Source organism: Aotus nancymaae, unplaced genomic scaffold (genome assembly GCF_030222135.1).
Source record: "Aotus nancymaae isolate 86718 unplaced genomic scaffold, 86718_ANA_hifiasm-v0.15.2.pri h1tg000053l, whole genome shotgun sequence".
Lineage (NCBI taxonomy): Eukaryota > Metazoa > Chordata > Mammalia > Primates > Aotidae > Aotus > Aotus nancymaae.
Genome location: NW_026988467.1, coordinates 2,533,736 through 2,558,100, shown reverse-complemented (window position 1 = coordinate 2,558,100; position 24,365 = coordinate 2,533,736).

Here is a 24,365-nt window from a genome sequence, read left to right as displayed (position 1 = left end):
CCCGTGTTCACCCAGGCAATGGCGTGAGCCATTCAGGACCGCATGACCTCTGTAGGTCAGCAGAAAAATTAGCTTCCTCCACTGCCTTGTTTAACTGAGTCCCCTAAAAGGTACCTTGAAGTCCTAATCCTCAAGGCTTGTGAATGTGATCTTATTTGGAAATAGGGGTCTTTGCAAATGTGACCAGGTTAAGGTGAGGTCATCACTGGGGTGAGCCCTAATCCAGTATGACTAGGGTTCTTATTGGAAGAGACAGAAACACTCTGGGGGAGCACAGCCACATGGTGACAGGACATCTACAAGCTCAGGATGTGCGGGGCTACCAGAAGCTACAAGCAGCGACAGCGCACCCTCTTCTGGACACAGGCTTTGGAGCGGGCACGGCCCTGCCAACACCTTGATTTTGGACTTGCAGTCTTCAGAAGTAGGAGGGAATATATTTCAGCTGCTGATGCCACCCGGCGTGTGGTATTTCTTAGGGCAGCCATAGAAAACGTACATAATACCCATTACTTCCAAAGACCGACTGAGCTGCAGCCTTTAGCTTCATGCATGAAGGCGCTAACCTCTGTAACATGCCCAGTGAAGGGGGGACTGGTTAGGCTTCAGATAAGGGGTGGAGGGAGACCCCAGAGCTGGAAGCCCACCTGTAGGAAAACCCCATCTAGCCTCCCTTTTCAGAAGTGCCCAGTAGTATCCATGAGGCTGTGTGAGGGTCCAAGTATGCCTAGAGTGTTAGCTCCCCACATACCCTCCTTCCTGCCTCGTTCACAGCTTTGCTTTTCTAAGAGGCCTTTTCTTTTTTTTTTTTCTTTTGAGATGGAGTTTCGCTCTTGTTACCCAGGCTGGAGTGCAATGGCGTGATCTCAGCTCACCGCAACCTCCGCCTCCTGGGTTCAGGCAATTCTCCTGCCTCAGCCTCCTGAGTAGCTGGGATTACAGGCACACACCACCATGCCCAGCTAATTTTTTTTGTATTTTTAGTAGAGACGGGGTTTGACCATGTTGACCAGGATGGTCTCGATCTCTTGACCTCGTGATCCACCCGCCTCGGCCTCCCAAAGTGCTGGGATTACAGGCTTGAGCCACCGCGCCCGGCCCGAGAGGCCTCTTCTAACCACCGGACACAGAAGGGCAGCCTCACCGCCCCGTACTCCCATCCTGCATTCTGCTTTGCGTTTTTTCACGGTGCTGTCTGCTTTACTTACTTGCACGTTTCGTCTGTTGTTTTTCTCCCCACTGGTACCTGCTCTGTGCGTCCATTGTCTTCAGTGATGTATCCCGGTGCCCACAGTAGGCACTTAATAAATATTTACTTGTGGCATGAATGAATAAGTGAATGAATCATGTCCAGATGCATTCCTAATTTGCTTCTGAAACAGCGCTCATCTCTTCTAAGACAAGGAGTCTTCCCTTGCACAGATCAAATCTCAAAGTCATGAGGTTTTCTGATGGATTCCCCTGGCCCCTGCAGACAATGTGGAGGTGGTTATAGTGGAGCAGCCTCCGCCTTTTAAAGTAGTTGGAGGAGGAAGACTGAAATATGGCTTGAGTGTGAAGTCCGCTCGTCCTGACTTTGACCATTAGTCTGACTGTTCACGTGGTTACTCATACATTCACTCAGTCACTATGTGCAAGGCCTGGGAGCAGGTCCAGATTTCTCTCCAATGGGTGCACGGTCAGGTGATTCATGCTTGACCCAACCCCAGAAGGAAGTGGGGCCACTTCTGGAGCATGTGACCTGTTCAGTCACCCAGAGCTTCATGTGCAGAAAGGCTGAAGGTCAGTTCGCTGCTACCATGTTGCAGTGATTTATAATTTTGTCTTTGAGCTTGTGTTTTTAGCATGAAGTCTGGCTGGACAATGGAGCAACATTGCACTTCAGGAGGAAAGGCGATGCTTGCAATATTCATGAAGGCCACTGTTTTCTCCCCACCCCCTTTGCATGCAGTGTGTGTGACAGGCACCAGGTCACACAGCCACAGCATGTCCGCACCGTATGCAGACATGAACTATGACTCTCAAACCGGGTACATTTGGTGAATCTGCCTGTGAGTTTAATGCTCTTATCTTTGCATTTAAAACTGGCATTGCACGCTATAGAGAGGAACGGTAAAATTCATACTAATAATTTCAGATTTTAATTACTCTTCACTTAAAGAGAAGATAGAAAACACCACGACAAAAATTAAGAGAGAGAATGCAGAAAAAAGGCAAACACTTTCTGTTTTACTCTCTTTAGTGGCACTCGTTTGCTGCTTTTGAACAAGAGGCCCCATGTCTTCATTTTGTCTTGGGCTCTGCAAAAGATGCAGCCCACCATGGTAGGACACTGCTGGTGCCATTATAGAGAAACAAAGACCCATGGAAGTTCAGAAGGGAGCGATTACGTCTGGGTGGAGAGGTCAAGCAACGCTTCATGGAGGAAATGGCTGTGAGTTGTTCTGGTTCAAGCCATGGAGAGCACTAAGAAAGCCGCTGTATCCTCCTGTATTTATAAGAAGGCTCGTCACCTGCAACAGAATGAGGCTGATGGCCTCAACAGTGAGCAAGGGGCCAGCTGGACCCCAGCTTGTGCATCCTCAGCTCTGGGTGACACTGCACAGCAGGGGTGAGTCTTGGTTACTTTCAGAGAGGTGAAGCTGGCTGTTGTCTGAGTGCCAGGTGGTGGAGAGCAGCCTCGGTGGAAATCCACAGCCGTCCTACCTCAGAGATAGGCTCTGTACCTTCCAAGACCGTCCTCTGTGGACACCCCGCTGTGGCTGGGGAGGACAGTGGAGACGGGCCATTCGTCTGACCCGTATTTCCAAAAGGACAGGTGGAAGAGCAGGAGTGATTGCTTCATGGAGAATTATTTTCTGGCTTTGGGGTGAGTTCCAAGTGGGGCCACAAAAAATCTTACAACCTTTGCTGGTGTGTTGGAACGAATGCAGCTGTTGAGTCATACCTGGGCACATACCAGCTGGTTGTTACCCAGGCTTCCATGGGCTTGACTGCAACAACCTTGACCTCTGGTCCAGGAGAATCTGGAGGCACAGAGGGAGGGTAGATGTTTCTTTGGGTTGCAGGGCTGCCCCACCTGCCCTCCGACCATGGCAGAAAGATCAGCAGAGAGAGGCCAAGAGCCCTGTGGGACATGCCACAGATGCGGGAGGCCTGCAAGCACCATGGGCTTTGGAGCTGAAGGAGGCACACGAGGGGCAGAGCTCCAGCCCCTGAGTGACCACTGTGGTAGTTACTCCAACAGGAGCAGTAGGGAGGAGACCCAGCTCGTCCAGCCAGACCCCTGCCCCAGCTAGACAGTCTGCGTCCCTCCTTGTGAGCTCACCCAGCTCCTTCCTGTCACTGCTTAAAGGCTTCCTGTATCCTAGGACCCCAGCACTGTCCCCTCACCCTGCCACACCCACCATACCTAACTCCAGCTACTGTGGGTGAACAGGTCCACCTTGTCCTGGAACATTCTGCCATGACAGAGCAGGGTGCCCTCTCAGCAGGGGTTCGGGCACAGCTTGAGGGCAGGAGGCCGCGGTGGGTGACCCCTCCATCGATGGACCGTGGGAGACGTTGGGTGCCCTACTCATTGGCAGAACAGGTCACCAGGTGCATCAACAGTGCACATTTAAATGGTCTTTTTCTTCTCCTTAAAGGTCCCATTCTGCTTACTTCCTGACTCCTCTCCTTGGGGTCTCGTCCCAAATAATCCACTGGCACCCAAGCCCTTGTTCAAGGCTCTGCTTTGGGGGTAAACCCAAGGGGTAAAACACCTGTCAGTCCAAAGGTGCTCCCTGACCCTGGTCTCTTGAGATCTTAGAGGCGACCCTACTACCTCCTAAGCATGAAGTCCCAGGATGTCCCTAAGCTGCCAGAGAGAGAATCACCATGGCATGACCAAGTATCTTCCTATGAGGACACCAGGGTTTAACTCATAAAAATATACCATTTGCATTTGTATAACAGAGTTTGCTTTCTAAACAGTGTCTCACAACAGCCTTATAAAAGTTAGGCTGCTTTAGCCCTACCTTCTTGCTGCTGTTTGGCATCAGGAAAACTGAGTGCAATGGACTGCACGTTTCAAACTCATACGTTGAAACCCTAGTCCCCAGTGCAATGTTACTAGGAGATGGCCATCAGGAGGTGATGAGGTCACGAGGACAGACCCATCATGGATGGGATTAGTGCCTTTGTAAAAGGGGGACCCCAGAGTGCTCCCTTCCCCTTCCACCATGTGAGGATACAGTGAGAAGATGGCTACCTGCAGCCTAGAAGGGGGCTCTCCCCAGAACCCACCCACGTTGGCAACTTGATCTCGGACTGCTCAGCCTCCGGAACTGTGAGAAGTATGTGTTTGTTGTTTAAGCCACCCAGTCTCCAGTAATTTGTTACAACAGCCCGAGCTGACACAGGCCCTGACACTCAGATGAAGTGAGTGACCTGGGTCACATGGCTGTTTCACACAGAGCCCAGTCCAGAGGCCCAGTGACTTGAGTCTGAGCCTAGGACACATCTGAGCAATGGGTGCTGCCTCCGTTCACACTATGGATCCAATCCAGAGGGTCCTAGGTTTTCCTGAGACACACAGCCCATAAAAAGCAGAATAGTTATCAACATGCACAGAGAACAAACCAAAGTAGGGCGTATTGGAAAAAACATCCACAGGAAAAACAAGATTAGTCATTAGCGGGAGAGAGAACAGAGCACATTAATAGAGAACAGGAAGTATTCTCCCTGACAGCCCGAAGCACCCGTCTCTGCTGTAATATTTCTCGTTTTGGTGCAATTGGCAAAGTTATTCTTTTTTCTCCCTCCCTCGGTTTCCTGTCTCTTTCTGCTTCTGTGGTTTATGCTTGTGCACATGGAGAGTCATTTCTCTTTTACTGACCATTTGGCTTTCAGGAGCCTTTCTGCTGTTTTTCCATATCCATTTCTTTTCTTCTTTGTTTAAGAAGGACCTGATGTTCAACTCCAGAAGTCAAACATTATGAAGATCTAGTGAAGGTTTTTAAAGAAGAAAAATGGCAAAAGTGAAAAAGCCCTTCTTTTCATTGTCCTCCAACCTGCAACTGTAATTCAGGTCCTGAAACGGTAACATCAGCCCAGGCTGGCATAGAAGGTTCAGCATCTAGGAGTGCCTGAGAGTCTGAAAATTTCCTCAGAACATCCTAGGCTCAGGGTAATGCCAAGGGAAGTCTCCAAAAGGTGGCAGGGGGGCCTTTAGTGAGGGTCTTTCTTGGGTCAGTTATTCAGAGGTCTGGGGATGGCACAGTTAATTCTTCCTGGGCCTTGTTTCCTTGCTGGGTCCTTCCAACACCCTAGATACTTACCGGTTACTCATCCATCTAAAGTAAAATCTCATTTTTTTTTTAACTGAGATCCTCATAAAACAGAAAATGCCATGGTTCTCCTTTCCCTAAGAGCTTATGAGATGTAAACTAACCCTCTCATGCAACACCAGGCTCAGAAGTGAAGATCATCTCATACCAACTGTATCAAAATATGATTAAACAATATTTTCTCAAGCATCTTCCTCTCATTTAATATCTTCCAGCAGATATCTCGCTTAGATCTTAGTAGAAGATGTGCCAAAGCATCAGAATGCAGTCAACTATGCTTGGTTCTGTGCATCTGATTGAAGAGAAACGAAGCGGCTCCTTAAGCCCCCTGGGGATTGAGTATCTCATTGCTTGATAATATCGAACCACCTTAACCTAATAGAAGAGGGTAAACACATTATTTTGCATGAAATTATGTTTCTTAATGAATTAATAATAGGGTTACAATTCTCAATTCAACAAGCAGAGAAATACAGAGAATAAAATAAGGGCAAGCAACTGCATTATAATTCGTTGGTCTTTGCAGCACTGTGTTTAGGAATGCATTATTTCTGATTGCAGAGAAGGATGGGTAAATCATGGCAGGGTTAGCCCTCGGCTGCTGGGGAGTTCACATGTGGGAGAGGAGAGGGGAGGGGAAGAGGCTGCAATGAACAACTCTAGAATAACACAATGGCTTGTTTCTGTGCCAGCAGACCCCTTCCATTCCAAGATTCTGATCCTTGAGGATTTTTCAACATTACTGTTTTGTATATTAGTGACACCTCTTGCCCTTTTCAACCTTCCCTTTGATTATTTCCATCCAACTCATTCTTGAGTTTGAATGGCCACCTTTATTGACACATTTTTGGAACCTAATGTCATTTGTCTTAGATGGGCCTCTTCATCCCACACACTGATGGCCCTGCCAGCAACAGCCTTCTCACACCACCCCAACCCAGGGACCACATTCCCACCTCTGGATCCCTGTGTCATAAAGAATTTGGCCTTGGCCAGAGAGAGTGGTCTGGCCGTTGTCCTCAGCTTCTGGAAAGTAATATGTGTCCAAAACGACAGGAGGATGTTTGTTTAGGATGGCTGCTGGCCACACCAGATCCGAGGGTGGAGGCTGGCCATGTTAAAAGACTGACCATGTGATCTGGGGTGGCAGCTGGCCTCAGGGCATCACTGGACCTGGAGACTGAGTTCAGCTGTGTGTGAAAGCAATCGACAAATCGTGTATATGTAATGAAGCCCCAGTAAAAACTCTGGACACTGATGATCAGGGGAGCGCCCCTGGTTGGCAGTACACTATGTGTGGTCACACATCCATGCAGGAGAGTAACATGTGCTGGTGCCAGGGGAAGGCATCCACAGAAGTTTCACATTTGGGAGCCTCCCAGACTCTGGTCTGCCCTCTGCACTTCTTCATTTGGCTTATGGAAATTTATATTCGTTTCCTGTAATACACCATAGCAAGAGTATAACACCAAAGCTGAGTGTAACAGCTTTCCGTGAGTTCCATGACTCCTTCTAAAGCATTATTGACCCAGAGGGTGGTTTTGGAGACCCCTGAATGTGCATTTGGTGTCAGATGTGAGGACAGTCTTGGAGAAGACCTTGCCTTCAACTCTGCAGTTTGGCTAACTCCAGCTGATCCTCCTCTCCAGGTCTGAGCTCTGGCACTATCTCCGATCACCTCACTCGGTCTTTTGGCTTATTTAGCATGTGTTAGATGTGGTTGGGGTCTTTATATTTCCAGGAAGAGTGACGCAATACATTTATTTTGGGTGCCAAGTTACCCAAATTTGGGTCTAAGAAAGTCTTGGCTTTATCATCCATGGGGTTTTATGAGATGGCTTAGGAGGCAGAACACTGCCAAGTTTGGGGAGTGGCTCAAGCTAAGAGCTATCGTCAAGAGGGATAGAAACCCTCACCTTTCATGCCTCTGCGAGAGCAACGTTATTTCTGGCCTGCTGAAGGGCCGTTGTTGGATCTCTCCTAGAGGATCAATGAGGACATTCAGGATTCACTGCACAAGGGCTGGGTCTGAGCTACAGGAGGGAGGGGCTTATCTGTGGGTTTTATCTCATCCTTCTCCCTGATTTGTATGAAGGGAATAGAAAACACCTAATAAACCTTTGAAAGTGTTGTGCTGATCCCTATAGGGTATAAGGTTAGACTGAGTAAAAGAAAGAGGAGGAGGAGGAGGAGAAAAAAAGTGGAAGGAGGAGAAAAAGGAGGAGATGGGTGTTATGTTGTTATTTTCAAAGGATGTCTTATGTGCAGCCACACCTGGGCACCTGAAGGAGGCGGTCAAGCTTCAGGCACTGGGAGAGTTGTACTGCATGGAACTGAGACAGATTCCTATTGGTTGTAATGCCTGTCAAGTGCACACAAATGTCCCTGCAGAGGCTCTTGCACTCAGAGATTTCCTGATTCTCCCAACTGTGCTCTCTGTATCCACACAGCTCCATGCTTGAAGCTTAGTCAAAATGCAGGAGTGGGGCTGAGAACCACTTGCCAGTGTTCCTGTGAGTTACCAGGTTTTCACGGGGAACACACTGGTCTGGCGATGCCTGTGGCCCCGCCATTGAACAGTGGTGGAGTTGAGAAGAATCTCCCAGCTCAGACGGGCCTGGGTCTCAGTCCTGCAGCTGTCTCTTTGCTCTTCACCTTGGGCCTGCCTTTTCGACGTTCCAAGCCTCAGGTGTGTTTATGTTTGCTTCTCAGTAACACGGGGATGTATCGCCTGCATCTTGGAGTTGTGATAAGCATTAATTAAAGTGATGTAGATAAGGGGCCGAGCCCAGTGCCTGACTCAAGAAGTGGCTTCTAGTTTAGAATCAGATAAAGGAGAGAATACCTCTATTGGCCAGGCACTGCTTCAGTTACAACTGAGGCAGACCTCTTCGGAAGGCTAATGATATCCAGTCATAAAGACTGTAAACAGCTTGGGTGAAAGAAATCAGCGTCTTAAATGGCTACCTCCCTGAGAACAAGCTCAGTTTTGTTGGTGTGGATCTGATGGTGGTCTTGGCTTTTATTTGCTATTAACCTAAGCAGAAGAATTCAAATAAAGCTGCTGTCAGGAGCATATTTCTTTCTAAATCCAAAGCATAATAAAAAGCAATGAGTGATCTCGATGTCGAAAGAGTAATAGAAAATTCTGCTTGCAGCAAATACAAATAGCACTTGCTGTTAAAAGGACAATATATTCCAGAGAGAGGGAAAAACCAGCAGATGACCAGCTCCATCACTTCCAGTTGACTCATAGTGTGGTGAGTTTCAGGACTTATATCAGAAAGGAAATTCAACCCTAATGTTTCTCTCTCAGAAAATTTTTCAGAAAGGATCTTCTTTCATGGAGGCAAAAGCAATGGAATAACTTGAAACAGAAATCATTTTTGGTTTTCAAGGATTGGGTTGTATATTACTTTATAATGGTCATTGCAAGTGATAAACACCTAACTTGCACTGGCTTAAGCAGAGCGGGGTGTTTTCACTCAAGTTCTTGGAGAGGTTGTGGTAGACAGACTCCGTGGGATGCTGAGTGCAGGGAATCCAGGCATGTGCATGACTTATTTCCCTGCTGTTCCTCAGCTCTGCTTATCTTTGCCCCTTCTGATTCCCTGGCAGCCCCCACTGCATGCAGCAGGCGGGATAATGAAGACCCTATGATGAACTGAGACTTGTCAGTGCCTGCACTGTAGCAGGTATCATTAAGCAGCATTCCAGCTTCAGCATGCTCCCAAGAGGGAGAGTACAACCATTAGCTCGTTTCACAGGTGGCGAGACTGAAGACCAGCTTTCTCAGATCATACTGCAGGAAACGGCAGAATTATAGTTGGCACTCCTGTGCCCAACCTCTGGCATTTCTCTCCCTCCCCACTAAATGAGAGAGGACAGCGCTCTCCAAAGTCTCAATAATACAGGAGTCTCTGGCCCTGCTGAGGCCATGTGGCCATCCTTGGCACAATCACTGTGGCTAAAGGAGTGAAATAAGTGAAATAGTCTCATTGGCCAGCTTGGATTCTGGGGCCACTTCTAAGGTACAGAGGAATGTGATGGGGCTCTGTGATTTAGGACCCCGGAGAGCAGGGGTGGAGGGATCTCCCAAAGGAACCATAAACAGGGATGAGAAATTATGCCACCACCATCCATGGCACCCTCCCTGATCATTCCTCCATGAGCAGCCTTCACACTTTGCACCAGAGTGTGCCTTGGTGTGACGGGGAGGGGATGTGCAGGGAGGCGCCACTGTCTGGGGACAGGTGGCCCTGGGGGACACTAGTCTTTGTTTTGGTACCCTTCCTCAAATTCCTGAGAAGAAACACATCCTCTAGGCTCTTTACAGTCCAGGGAATTGTTGAGTAAAGAGGCAAGCACCTTTGAAGGCAGTGGACTTCTTTGCAGAATCGTCACTGGAATCCAAGGCTTTGGGACTTCATGAATGCCGGGCCAGTTTGGAAAGCCGAGAGACTTGCCCGTGTGTCTCAGAGAGCATTTTGTGGCAGCCCTGATTCAATCACACCGTTCAAAAAGATAAATGTGAAAACCAGTTGTCAGTCACAAGTTTCCCTAAGGTTCTACAGGACCCAGTCTGGTTTGGGAATTAATGAATCAACATGCTAACTGTGCAAATTATTTGCAAGCCCACATCCGGCACCAGGCAAAGGATGCCCTTCTTCTTTCTTGTTGAGGCCTTTGTGGAAAAATCTGCAAAGTTAATATGCAGAGTCTGTTCCCCAACCTCCTTCTAATAAATTGGTGTAACATCTTGCATAGCTAAATCATTATGGGGGGACTAAGCTCCAGAGGCCAGTGAGAAATGCACAAAAATAATACAGAAGTAGGCACATAAAATATAAGCCTATTTCTTCATCTATACTAATGGATTTTAAACAGAAAAAATAACTGAGAATAAGCACCAGGCACATTAGAAATTAAAATTAGGTTGCAAAGCTCCCCAGTTCATACAAGAAGGTCGGCTTGCAATAAATGATTCAAGGGAACATTCCTTAGGAATAAAAATCTCACATGCTTTTACATTAACCGACGGGCTCTACGCTTCGCGACGTGTTTTGGTTGCTGCTTGCTCACGCCACATTCCACGCATAAACCTGAGCGTCGTGTTCATTTTTTAAACCCTAAGGAGTAAAACATTCTCACCCATGGACTCCCGTTGCACAATTCTGTAGGGTTTCTTTATTGACTGTAGATTACTAATTCATTTCAACTATCCATAACTAGCTGTTCCCAATATATGTTTAAAGAACATTCCTCCTCTGATTATACAGATAATGTATACTTGTAGAAAATAAGAAAACAAAGAGACATAAAAAGAACAAAAATAAACTGCCTACGGCCAACAACTCAGAGTCAAATCTGGCGGCTGTTTTTCTTTCCTGCCACTGTCTGTACCTGTACACGTATTAGGAAATTTGGATGATCCTGCACGTAGATGTCTGCGTCCTACTTCCTTTTTCCTTCTGTACCATTATGCTGTGAAAACATTGTGCTTTTATTAAATGTTCTTCAAAATGTCATTTCAATGGTTGCATACTATTCCATCATACGAGTTGCCATAATTTATGAAGCCATTCATCAGATTTCTCTCGTAAATAATGCTACCATAAACATCTTCCTACATAAATCTTTGTTTATGCGTTCAACAAATATTCATCGTCTATTTCTTCCCGAACGTGGTTCTGTGATAACCGCTGGGGAAATAGCAGAGATGACAAACATGATTTCTTTGTTCAGTAATTTTTTTCATCACATCCTTAGGGTAGATATCTAGACAGGGGATTACTTTTCATAACCTCTTAACATGTATTGCCAAACTGTTTTTCACTAAGGTTGTGCCAGTTGACAATCCCCCAACGCCTGAGTCGCCACAGGCAGCTTTCATCACATGCTTACCTGTGCTGGGCACCGTCCTAAGATCCTGGCTTGTGTTGTTTCAGCCCTGGAAGAGGTGGGCACTGTTGTTCTTCTCATGCTATAGGTAAGGAAACTGAGGCTCAGAGAGTTAAAGTTGTAAATGGTGAGGTCAGATTCAAACCCAAGCCCTGGCTCCATGGCCAGATCTTTGTCATTGTATCTAAATGATCTTTATTGATTCTTGGTCAATTTGAAAAGAAAAGAGTAATTTTCTTTCGGTTTCATGTCTACTTTTTTGATTATTCCAAAAGTACAAACTTCTTCTAAGTCATCAGCTCTTTATGCTCTACTCAGTGAGTGGTCAGTGCAGGCTGGGTAGACCTCCACTGATGGACACAATTCCTCACTGCCCCGCCCATCTTTCCAGCTGGTATACACTTAGGAAGAAGACACTGATTTTTTTTTTTTTGAGACGGAGTTTCACTCTTGTTACCCAGGCTGGAGTGCAATGGCGCTATCTCGGCTCACCGCAACCTCCGCCTCCTGGGTTCAGGCAATTCTCCTGCCTCAGCCTCCTGAGTAGCTGGGATTACAGGCATGCGCCACTATGCCCAGATAATTTTTTGTATTTTTAGTAGAGACGGGGTTTCACCATGTTGACCAGGATGGTCTCGATCTCTTGACCTCGTGATCCACTCGCCTCGGCCTCCCAAAGTGCTGGGATTACAGGCTTGAGCCACCGCGCCCGGCCTGACACTGATTTTTATACTGGACCATTATAAAGCTTATAACTTTTGGGGAACCTTAAGTCATACATGAGGATATTTATAAGAGACATTTTAGAAATATGAAACTGTCCAAAGTCACGGCCAAGACTTTTTTTCTGTGTAGTCAATTTGCTTTGAGAGTGCATATTTTATAATTTATGAAACTTACATGATTTATGAAGTCCCCATCCCCAGCTTAGTGACAACATACAGTTAATGGTTAAGTGTTGAGAATTTTACTCCAGTCTGCAATCTCCTGTCCTTACCATTCTTCTATCCTCCAAGGACAGTGCGTGGTTCTTCCCGGTCAAGATCTGCCAATCCATAGATACTGTTTACTCCACAGCCTGTACAATATTTTTTACTGAGTTGTTACTTATTATACACTCTCTGCCCCTTCTTTATCCTCTCCCTCTTTAGGGGCTCCTGATACTCTTTATATAAACTCGCTTAAGTGTTTTCTATTTTGAAAAACTTCCCTTTGCTCACATTTCACACTTGAGATCATTTTTCTTTACCCCTGTTCATCCAAACTTCTCAAATGAATGTTACATTTCACTATTTAAACACCCTGACCTCCCATTAACTCCTTGGGCTGGCTTCTGCTTCTCAGCATGCTACTGAAATCTTAAGAAGGTTGCAAAGAGCTTCCTAAAACCAAATGAAGTGGATCTGTGATCTCTTTCTTAACTGCATTTGATGCCATTCAGTTCCTGAAACTCGCCTCTCCACCACTGTACTCTCCTTCTGGTGGCTCTGTTCTCTGATCCTGTCTTTTTTGTTCAACCCATCCTCTCCTGATCTTCTTTCTACCTCCAAGTACTGGTGGCCCTTGGGGCTCAGTCTTCCACTAACTACTCTTCCCATGCCACATATTCTCCTGGAGTGATCTCATTTACTCCAGCATCTCAACTGCCTCTAACATTCTGATGATTATCTGCATATTTAATATAATTGCCTGCAGTTGCCCCTACTTTGAAAATAATACACCACTGAATTCTTATAACCACCTTGATGCCTTCAGTGTGTCTCATCTGCACACCTCTTCCTCTTCCTATGTCCTTGATCTCAGTCGCAGATACCACCATCCATTCATTTCTTAAACTGGTGAAAGCTAAGGCCATTGCTTTGAGACTTCTTTATTATTATTATTATATAATTGCATTTACATGAAATACCCAGAATACATAAATCCTTAAAGGTAGAAAGCAGATTAGTGGTTATTAATATACATTATTATTAACTAAAGATAGCAGATTAGTGGTTTATTAATATACGTTATTATTAACTAAAGTCTATACTTATTTAGGTTTCCCTGGTTGTTACTAATACTCTTTATTTTTTTAATTATATTTTAAGTTCTGGGGTACATGTGCAGATTGTGAAGGTTTGTTACATGGTTATACCCATGCCATGGTGGTGGTTTGCTGCATCCATTGCCCCGTTATCTACGTTAGGTATTTCTCCTAATGCTATCCTTCCCCAATCACCTCACCCCCTGCTATTCCTCCTCTACCCCCCACTCCCCAGGCCCCAGTGTGCGATGTTCCCCTCCCTGTGTCCATGTGTTCTCATTGTTCAACACTCACTTATTAGTGAGAACATGTGGTGTTTGGTTTTCTGTTCTTGTGTCAGTTTTCTGAGAATGATGGTTTCTGGTTTCATCCGTGTCCCTGCAAAGGACATGAACTCATCCTTTTTTTATGGCTTCATAGTATTCCATGGTGTATATGTGGCACATTTCCTTTATCCAATCTATCATTGATAGGCGTTTGGGTTGGTTCCAAGTCTTTGCTATTGTGAACAGTGCCACAATTAACATATGTGTGCATGAGACTTCTTTTCTAACATTGGGGGTGAGTGCTATAAATTTCCCCTTAACTACTATTTTAACATAATTTCACAATTTTGATGTTTCCTCATTTCCAAATATTTTCTAATTCCTTTTTAAATTTAATTTCTTAATCAGTGTGTTACTTAGAAATGTATTATTTAGTTTGCAAATACTTGTATTATGGCTCAGAGCTCGGCTTATTTTTACACATGTTCCTTGTGTACTTGGAATAAACATGCTTCTGTTGTTTAGGGTGGAGTATTATACAACTGTTAAGTAGGTCAAGTTGCCTGACAGTCTCGCTCACATCTTCCATATCCTTTCTATTTCCTATCTACTATTTCTATCAATTATTGACAGATGGCATATGACATCTCTGATTATAAATACAGATTTGTGTATTTTTCCTTGCAGTTCTATCAGTTTTTGCTTCGTGTATTTTGAAGCTCTGTTATTAGACGCATACACATTTAGAAAAGTTGTATCCTCTGGATGGATTAGCCCCCTTATCATTATAAAATAACCCTCTATCCTTGATAACATTCTTTACTCTAAAATCAACTTTGAGTGATGTTAACACAATCACTTCAGCTTAATTTTCACTAACATTATAAATCTATCTATCCATATATTTACATATACACATATCACATATACTATATGTATGTATATATACATATAATGTATGTTTACATACTCATGCATGTAACTATACACATATGATGTATTTGTATATACATATTATATATACATATTCTGTCTCTTAACCTGTTTGTGTCATTATATTAAAGTATCTCTTGTAGCAGCATAAAAATCATGGATCTTGCTTTTTATCCAATAGCTAACCATCTCTCCCTTTTCATTAACTGCATTTAGACCATTTATATTTTACGTGGTGATTTCTATGATTAGGCATCAAGCTCCCATTTTGCTATTTGTGCCATCTCTTCTTTGTTCCTTTTGTTCCTACCTTATCTGCCTTTTTCTTTTACGATTCCTTTTCATGTACTTTACTGGATTGTTTGCCTTCACTTTTCATTTTATTATGTGCATGGTTACTTTGGGCTTTATAGTATACACCTTTAACTTATCACAGTCTGCCTACAGGTAATATGACAACACTTTGTATAGTGCAGAACTACACACATCTTCATCAGCATCAACACCTTCCGGTGGCGTTCTTCCATTTCTCCCCTCCTGGCCTTTATGCTACTCTTAGTCATGCATTCTACATTTATATATGTTATAAACGACACAATTCATTGTTGTTTTTTGCTTGAACAATCCATTTCCATAATATTTAAATAATTAGAAAAAATACATACTGACCTATGTAGTTACCATGTATTTGCAGCACTGTGAATTCCCTGGTCTCTCAGCTCTGTTTCTCATCCAGGTCAGGCTGCCGGGCTCTGCACCATACAAACAGCTGGGGGCAATCGTAGGGTTCACTTTGTTGGTTTCTCATCTCTTTGGGACCAGCGTCCTTCATGGCTTGATGTACGTTTATATTATCTGTTATCTGTTTCGTCTGTTTGGGAGCTCTTTCTACAGGGAGCTACATCTTGTCTCTTATCTACCAGCATGAGAGTCTCATTATAGCGGCTCTTGTCCATGTTTTCATATCTGTCTCCTCCCCCAGTTCAGGATGTGAATGGCTTGAAGACAGGAGCCTTGCCTTACTCCAGAAGGTGTGGTCTGTGAGGTGTGAGCTCTGAAGGTCAGGCTACCTGTGTCCTGGTTTCAATTCTGCCACTCACTGTTTATGACCTTGGGCAAGTTACTTAATTTCTCTGCACCTTAGTTTCCTCACCAATAAAATAAGGATAGTAACAGAACAACTGGCGTTATTTTGAGAATTCAGTGATTCATGCAAAGTGCTGAGTAGTGCAGCTGGCACACAGCTCCCAGTCACAGCAACTATTAGCCTAATAATAGTTGCCCTTGCTGTCTTCACTGCATATTCTTTCTTCACATGTAGTGAGTGGCAGAGATTGACTAGAGAAAGATCTTTATGAATGGGTGAATTTTGATCCTTTCTGGATCCTCCCTGTTAAGCCTTGTCAAATGCTTCCTTCACGTGTGAAAACCTCCCCACCTTGCTCAGGTGTTTTCTCCTCTTCCCTGGGTCATGTGACTCTCCAGCGAAGCCTTCGCTTTTCAGGCAAGCAGTTGGAGGTGGGCAGACTGTGTCTGTATCGGAGCATTGCTGAAATTCAACTTTCACTTGATTCAAACGGCAGAATGTTGTCTGTGGGCAATGCAGAGTGCAGTATTTTATAGCAATTGATGATGCCTTGAAGGGAGCTTAAGCGGGTAATGTAATGGGAGGACAGACCCATCGGTGCTTTTCTGATTAAGCCGACGGCGTGGAATTGACATCAGACCGCCGCATCCGGCGTGATTATTTCATGCTCATTCCAGAGTGATGGCAGCTGGGAAATTTCAACTGTTGGGAGATTTGGGGAATTCAGGGAATGATATGTGTTTGGAGGGCTATTTACTTTATTGGGTTGGATTTGCAATCATGTCATCAGCCTTCTAGATTCCAAAGGATGATCTGGGGTTCTTCTTGCTCTTACAGAATCTTAGTTCCCTCATATTTTTAGCTGGTACATTTTGACTCTGTGCCAGAAGAAATGTGTGCAAAAAAATCTCCTTTTCAGGATGTTGCAGGCATATAACTCTTGACCACTAAGCACAAGGTTCTGCATGATAGGATTTTATCTAATAACACTCTTGATTTCCCTGTGTCTTGATGACCCTCCACCACATTTTCTCTTGGCCAAGGTTTGAATCCAGACCTCCGTCTTCAAATGGCCTCAGGATCACTAGGAGAGGAGCTCATATCACCTAAAATGAGCGTGAATGGGCCATTTTAACTTTTCAGATCTACAGATCATTTTTTGGAAGACAGAACAAGTGGGAGCACCCACCAAAGCGAGTTTGAGATTTACATCCTCCCCAGGGTGAAGATCAGAGATTTTTTCTTTTGAGCAAGTGTGGCATGACTTTTATGGGCTTTGAAAGTCTGACAGAGGCACAAGGGCATGAGCTGGACCAGCCCTCTTGGTGTGTCTGTTCATTCACGGGGTGGTGCAGGGGGCCCACAACCCACACGAGCCATAAGATGGGTCACTGAGCAAGAAAAAGGGCACTTTTTGCATCTTAAGTACAAGTTGTAGGTGTTTAGCTTTATTTGCAGAAATGTTTTCCATGCATAGCTGATGTCCTTCCTCACCGTGTCTCGTGTTTGGAAATGAAGCAATTGATGGAAACTCACTTTCCAGATGGGGCCCAATGTAAATAAGAAGTCACTCCCAATCCAGAGTTTGGGGACATATGGGAAGACTTCAGTCTGTTCTCAGTGAAGGAATGGAGTGATTTGGTTTTTGTATTTTACCCTTCTAAACCTTGTCTGGTGCATACAATTAATAGCGAGTGGTATTGTTATGACAACTTTTAAATTTACGTGATGTAATTTTGTTTTCAAATAGACCTGTGATTTCTACAAGTGGTCACATATACTGAGATTAGTTTTAGGGCTTCACAGGCAAGTATGTTTAAAAGTTTTATCATTTGATTTCATTGTGTTAATTCTTTTCTTCTTTTTCTTTTTTTTGAGACAGAGTCTTACTCTGTCACCCAGGCTGGAGTGTAATGGAGCGATCTCAGCTCACTGAAGCCTCCGCCTCCAGGGTCCAAGCAATTCTCCTGCTTCAGCCTCCTAAGCACCTCCTAAGTACAGATGCCCACTACCACGCCTGACTGATTTTTGTATTTATAGTAGAGATGAGGCTTCACCATGTTGGCCAGGCTGGTCTCAAACTCCTGATGTCAGGCGATACACCCGTCTCAACCTCCCAAAGTGCTGGGATTACTGGTGTAAGCCACCTGCCTAGCCCACTGTGTTAATTTTTATGTTTATCTTTGATGTATGCTGATAATAGGTTCCCATACATGGTAATGATATCCAAATTCCTTTTAAAATAATAGCAACTGAATTAAACACATTAAGCAAACAATAGTTCAGCTGTTAGTTTTACTTAACTAAATTAAGCAAAAATAGCACATCACAAAAAACATACAGATGATACGTAAATGGCCATGGAGTGGACAATGAGCTCCTTGACCAGGGATGTGTCTCCACATTTCTGCTCCCAGCACCCTGTGTAGACCCCTGGCATGGAGTCGAGAACTGCTTGGTGAACCAAGAAACAACATTCTTGTGAATATTTTAGTGTTAGGCAAGTTTTAAAAAGTTTCTTCATTTCCTTACATCTAGAGTGGGGATATTAATAATAGTCATCTTGGCTCATGCCTGTAATCCCAGCACTTTGGGAGGCCGAGGCAGGTGGATCACCTGAGATCAGGAGTTCAAGACCAGCCTGGCCAAAATGGTGAAACTCTGTTTCTACTAAATACAAAAAATTAGCCCAGTGTTGTAGCAGGTGTCTGCAGTCCCAGCTACTCAGGGGGTTGAGCAGGGGAATCGCTTGAACCCGGGAGGCAGAGGTTGCAGTGAGCCAAGATCTTATCATTGCACTCCAGCCTGGGCAACAAGAGCAAAACTCCATCTCAATAATAATAATAATAATAATAATAATAATAATAATAATAGTCATCTCAGAGACCATTGTGTGGGTTAAACAGATTCGTGCCTGCGATTTGCTTTACCCACCATAAGGACTGTGTTGTTGGGGTGATTTTCCTCAAATGGCCTTTTCTCTAGATTCTTGAGTGCAGCAAGGTTTCTGCTCTTTCTTTCCTCTTATCTGGCACAAGGCTTGGCAGTCATTGCTCCTTCCTCAGGAATGGGGGCTTCCTGGGCTGCTGCTGACATCAGCAGGACAGAGGGCTTTCCAGGATTTGGGAGCAAAGAGTTGACCCATGAAGAGCTGTCAGCATTATCATGAGCTTCCCCTTGGGCGTCACTTACTTCCTAGTCCTTGACCCCCTCCCACCTTCCGTGTCTTCTTATGTACTCTGGAAAGGGTCAGAACTTCCAGACTCACGTGAAACTGAGGACCTCTTAAAGCATTACCTCTCCCAGGGGAATTTGTAGTGTGTTGGAGCCAGAGGGTACTTTCCCGGTCTGTAGTCAACATTAATTGGGAAGGAGAATATCTTCCTTCCTTCCCTCCTTCTTTCCTTCCTTCCTTCCTTCCTTCCTTCCTTCCTTCCTTCCTTCCTTCCTTCTTCCCTCCCTTCCTTCCTCCCTTCCTTCCCTCCCTTCCTCCCTCTCTTTCTCTCTCTCTCTCTTTTTTTCTATATTCATTGAGCACCTGTTAGATGCCAGGCATTGTTCTGGGAGCTGAAGACACTGCAGAGAACAAGACAGACAAGGTCCTTGCCTGCCTGGGTCTTATATTCTGGCTGTGAGACATGCAGTGCACAGTGCTCACAGATCTGGAAAAGAACAGCACACAGATGATTAGATAGTAGCAGAGCAGCCACTGAGCTGAGATGGTTTGTGCAGGCGTTTTGGCCATGTGATGCCTGCAGGTGGGAAGCGGGTCCCTATGTGGGTCAGACAGCCCTGGCGTTTGGACTTTAGTTGGCTTTGTTAATGGGGTCTTCGCAGAATTACTATGATCCCTGCAGTTTGCAGACTCTCACAGCCAAACATTAGTATGAAGACTTATTCTCCAGTTAAACATTCTATTTGACTTTTTAAACCTTGGGCTAATTAGATGATCACTGGATTGATTGGCTTTGAGAATTTGTATTGGAAATGTCCTGTTCAGTATTGCAAGCTGTGGGGGGAAGGGGGAGGTCCCTGACTTTCAAGAACTTACCAGGGAGAATCTAAATGACGATTAAAACAGTGACATGTTGGTGGAGGATTGAGAAATGATGCCCAACTCAGGTCTGATTTCACCAGCTCTGAGACCTTGGACAAATCATTTATAGTCTCAGGTTTCTTATTTGTAAGTGACTACTGTCTTACCTTCCACATGGCATTTAGGTGAGCACCGGTGAGCAAAAACAGGAAAGGCAGACAGTCATGGCAGATGAAACACGAGCTTCCCAAAGACGTCCATGTCCTAATCCCTAGAACCCATGAGTGTGTCACTTTATGGCAGAGGGACTTGGCAGATGCAACTCAGGTAGGAATCTTGAGATGGGGAGATTATCCTGGATTGTCTGGGTGGGTCCAATCTCATCTCATAAGCCTTTCCAGGGAAAAGGGGTGAACTAGGGGAGATAAGATGACAAAGGCAGAGGCAGAGGGATATGAGTTCCGCAGGGGGTCCCTGAGCACGGGATTCAGGTGGCCTCCAGGAGCTACGGAAGGCAAGGAAATGGATTCTCTCTTAGGGCCTCCAGATGGGGTACAGCCCTGCTGATGCCTCAGTTGTACAGCCCAGTGAGGCCTGTTGTGGACTTCTGGCCCCCCACAACTGAAAGATAATACATGTGTGTTGTTTTAAGCAATTAAATTTGTGCTAATATGTTCCAGCAGCCACAAGAAACTCACACAACAGCCCAGAGGCTCATGCAGCCCAGGCTTGTTTCTGCACCATCTGCGAGCTGAGAATGACTTTTCTAGATGAACAATTGCAATTGGTTTGATGAAAGAGAACACTAACTTTTTTTTTTTTTTTTTTTTTTTTTTAGATGGAGTCTTGCTCTGTTGCCAGGCTGGAGTGCAGTGGCGCAATATTGGCTCACTGCAACCTCTGCCTCCTGGTTTCAAGCGATTCTTCCACCTCAGTCTCCCGAGTAGCTGGGACCACAAGCACGTGCCACCACACCTGGATAATTTTTGTATTTTTAGTAGAGACGGGGTTTCACCATGTTGGCCAGGATGGTCTCGATCTCTTGACCTTGTGATCCGCCCGCCTCGGCCTCCCAAAGTGCTGGGAGAGAAGACTAACTTTAATCCCAATGAAGCAGAACAGTATTCTAGAAACAGGGATTTCATTCGTATTATTAGTAGACTTGTATTACCTATATTTTGTATTTTAAAAAAGCACTGAATTATGATGATCTCCATCAATAAAAATGTGTGGGAATTTGTTTTCTCTCTTATTATGTGAGTATGTAGGTAGTAATCTTGAATTTGCCTCTTGGCCTGCCAAGCTGAAAATCTCTGCTTTCTGGGTCTTTATGAAGAAGTCCGTCCACCTGTGAGCGAGGCCTTGGAGAGCTGCTCACCCACCTCAGCAGGTGACTGCTCTGCAGCAGTCGTTTTTTACCAACAGGAGGAGCTGCCGTCTTCGTCCCAGAGTGGCTTTGGGGCCAGGGCTGGGATCGGCCTTGCTGTTTCTCCTCTTCATTAGTGTCCTCGATTATCCATGGAGAAGCAGATGTCCACGGTGGGGACTGTCACAGAGAGCTATTTGAGAGGTGACCCATGCTTTAATTGCTTTATTGAATAGAATAGTATGGAAGTAGAAAAGTTCTTTTTAAAGTTTCCTTTCTTGTTAAAGAATAAGTGTGCTAATAACTCTTTGTTAATCCCTATCCTACGTAGCTGTTAGACATGCCATGCTTACAGGCACGTAGTGCATTCTATATCCTTGTACTTCAACCAAGATATCTGTGCTGGACGTGCTCACAGGCGTGTCCCAGCTCTCTACTGCTCTTTCCTGTTTAAAAAAGTTTTAACTTATTAGCCAATCAGGTTTTAGTTTAGATTGTGAAGTCTGGCTCCAACCAATGGAGGTCAGACACAGCAGTGAGGACGAAGGCATAAGGGATAAATCTGTCAGATTTTCTTTGCATTACCGAGCATCTATTTCCAACAAATAGGAATATAGTCCCCCACCCTGCAGAGTGATGATGGCAAAATCTGGGGCAGCCGGCTCTCTGGGCACCTGTGGTGTCAGCTCCAGGGACCAAAAGAGGGCAGCTGGGGCTGCTCCCTGTCCTCCAGGGATTCCCGTCCGTGATCGGTGGGAGGGAACATGTCCGCAAGCAGCCCTAAGGATGGCAGACTCTCACAGCTCCACACCCACAGACACGCTTCCTGCTGGAGCTCCCTGAGCTGGGGCTGTCCTGAGCCAGGGCTGCCTGGGGTCCAGTATATATGTCACTGGTGAATGAGTGGTGTGTGTTTTCCTCACCACATGAGGTCGTATGGAGACACTTTATTAAGAGTACTTGAGGATGCTTCTCCCCAGGACAGGGGGCTTGGTGGCACCGGAGCTGGACTGCCCGTGTGGAATCCTCTCTCACGTATACAGCTGTGTGGCCTGGGGCCTCGGTTTTCCCATCTCCTAACTGGGGCTAATTATCATCACTCTGTTGTGGGAAGGTTGTGAGGATGAATTGAGTTCATATGTGCAGGGTTCTTGAAACAGCATCCAGCAGGTAACAGGCGGTGCACAGGGGAGACCCCTGTTGTCCTCCTCATTGCTCTGGTGAGTGTTTGACATACCCACAACCCAAGCAAAGGTTTTTGCCTGCAAGTCCTGTATGCTGTTCACACCCTCCCACCTGCCTTTGTATCGTGAAGTTAGAGTAAGATGTGTCACCAAAGGAGCCCAGTGCTGTGGCGGTCAGAGAGGGACAGTGGTTTGTTGCTGAAGAGCAGCAGAAGAGGTAGGTTTTGTTTGTTTGTTTGTTTGTTTTTGTTGTTGTTGTGTTTTTGGTTTTTTTTGTTTTTGAGATGGAGTCTTGCTCTGTTGCCCAAGCTGGAGTGTGATGGCATGATCTCTGCTCACTGCAACCTCCGCCTCCTGGGTTCAAGCAATTCTCCAGCCTCAGGCTCCTGAGTAGCTGGGATTACCAGTGCCCGCCACCGCACATGGCTAATTTTTGTATTTTTAGTAGATACAGGGTTTCACCATGTTGGTCAGCCTGGTCTGGAACTCCTGACCTCGTGATCTGCCTGCCTCGGCCTCCCAAAGTGCTGATATTACAGGCGTGAGCCACTGCACCCAGCCCAGAAGATGTAGTTTTTAAGGTGATTCTTAGAGGATGGAAAAGTCCTCCATGGATGTGGAACAAAATAAGGGTACTCTTGGGAGCAGGAGCCCCTTGCACAAAGGCTTGGAGCTGGGAAAGTCAGGGCTTGATATGGAAGGAGCAAAAAACAGTCTTCCAGGCCTAGGAAGGGCAGGGGCCGGACAGCAGAGGACTGGAGGATGCGGAGAGGGAGGATTGGGATTCAGTGATTGCTTATTGGTAGGTTGAGCATGACCCGTCTGAACCTTCCTGCTTTGGTGGTGTGGGAGGTGAGGCTCTCCTTGCTCTGGCACTTGGGCAAATGGCCACCCACACCGAATGGGGCCAGAACGTCACTCCCAACATCAACAGCCACCACACCACTGCAGCAACAGCAGGTCCCTAAGTGCTCATCCTGCTGAGAGCAATTCACGCTGTACAGGCTGGAGAGGCCAGCCGCACAAGATCCCGGTCCGGGGTCACTAAGAGCTGAGCCAGGCGAGCTGCGTGGTGGGGGACGCTCCTCTGCGGGGGTCTGGCCTCGGTGGGGTTTGCTTTGCATCTGACACTCCCACTGCAAGGGCTGCTCCTGACTCCCCTGGAGCCTCTGATCTCATGCACTGCACTCTGCACTCTAATGGCCCCTCCAGCTCCGTGTTCATTCAGCGAACGTCTCCCTGTTTCCCAGCCTCCAGATCATGTGGTAATTACGTTCCCGCAAAGCCTCCTTGGCTTGCTGTTTCCGGATCCCCCTGGATGACTCGGAGAGATTAGCTGGGCCCTGGCTAATTAAGCACAGAAGAGGCACAGGGAGCTGCACGCTGGGCCTGGGCTCGGAGAGGCTGCTCAGCACCCTGGCAAAATCGCTTCTGTTTGATCACATTAACTCCCCAAATGGCTACGCGGGTCTTATTTCCTATTTGTAGGGGTTTTAATTTTTGTTGATTTTTAATGAACAGGTGCGTGAGTCCAGAAGGGCTTGTCATTTGGGCTCCAGGCAGCAGCGCTGAGTACGCTGACTCTACTGTTTCTCTCTCACAGACTCTCTCTGCGTCTCTGGCCTGTCTTTTCTCCCCCAGCCTGGTGCCTGTGGTTTCTGCTTCCTCGTTCCCACAGTGGGCACGTGTTCAGGCTTGCCATGGCTGACCTGCCACAACCCCTGCTCTTCAGATCTCCTGGTTCAGGAAGACTTTGTCTGAGTAGATGACCGCCTGGATCCTACTGGGACCCACATCTAGCGTCAAGTGGGGAGTTCCACTGGTTCAGCTCCTCCCTTCATGCTGGGTCATGAGTCATAGCTCCTCTGTCACAGATCGCAGTGCACTGAGGTAGGCAAAGTGCCCACATCTGCCCAGGTGGCCACAGAAGGGGCCAGGATAACCTGGAACCCCACGTAGCTGCCGCCCTGTCCCTGGGGCATGGGTAAGGCAATTTCCCCTGCAAGGGGACATAGTTAGGTTAGGGTGAGGACATCTCCCTTTCCAACCTGAAAACCTGCTGTGGACCAAAAGAAGGAGCTTTTTGGAGTTGAGAGTCACAGGGAGAGGTCATTAATGAACACGAATTGTCCCATACGTAAGCATGGCTTGGATGAGAGACCAGGCGATGTGGCTCTGAAATAGGATTTCTTAATCAGAAGACGAACAGAAAACAGGAAGCTCATGGCGACGTGAA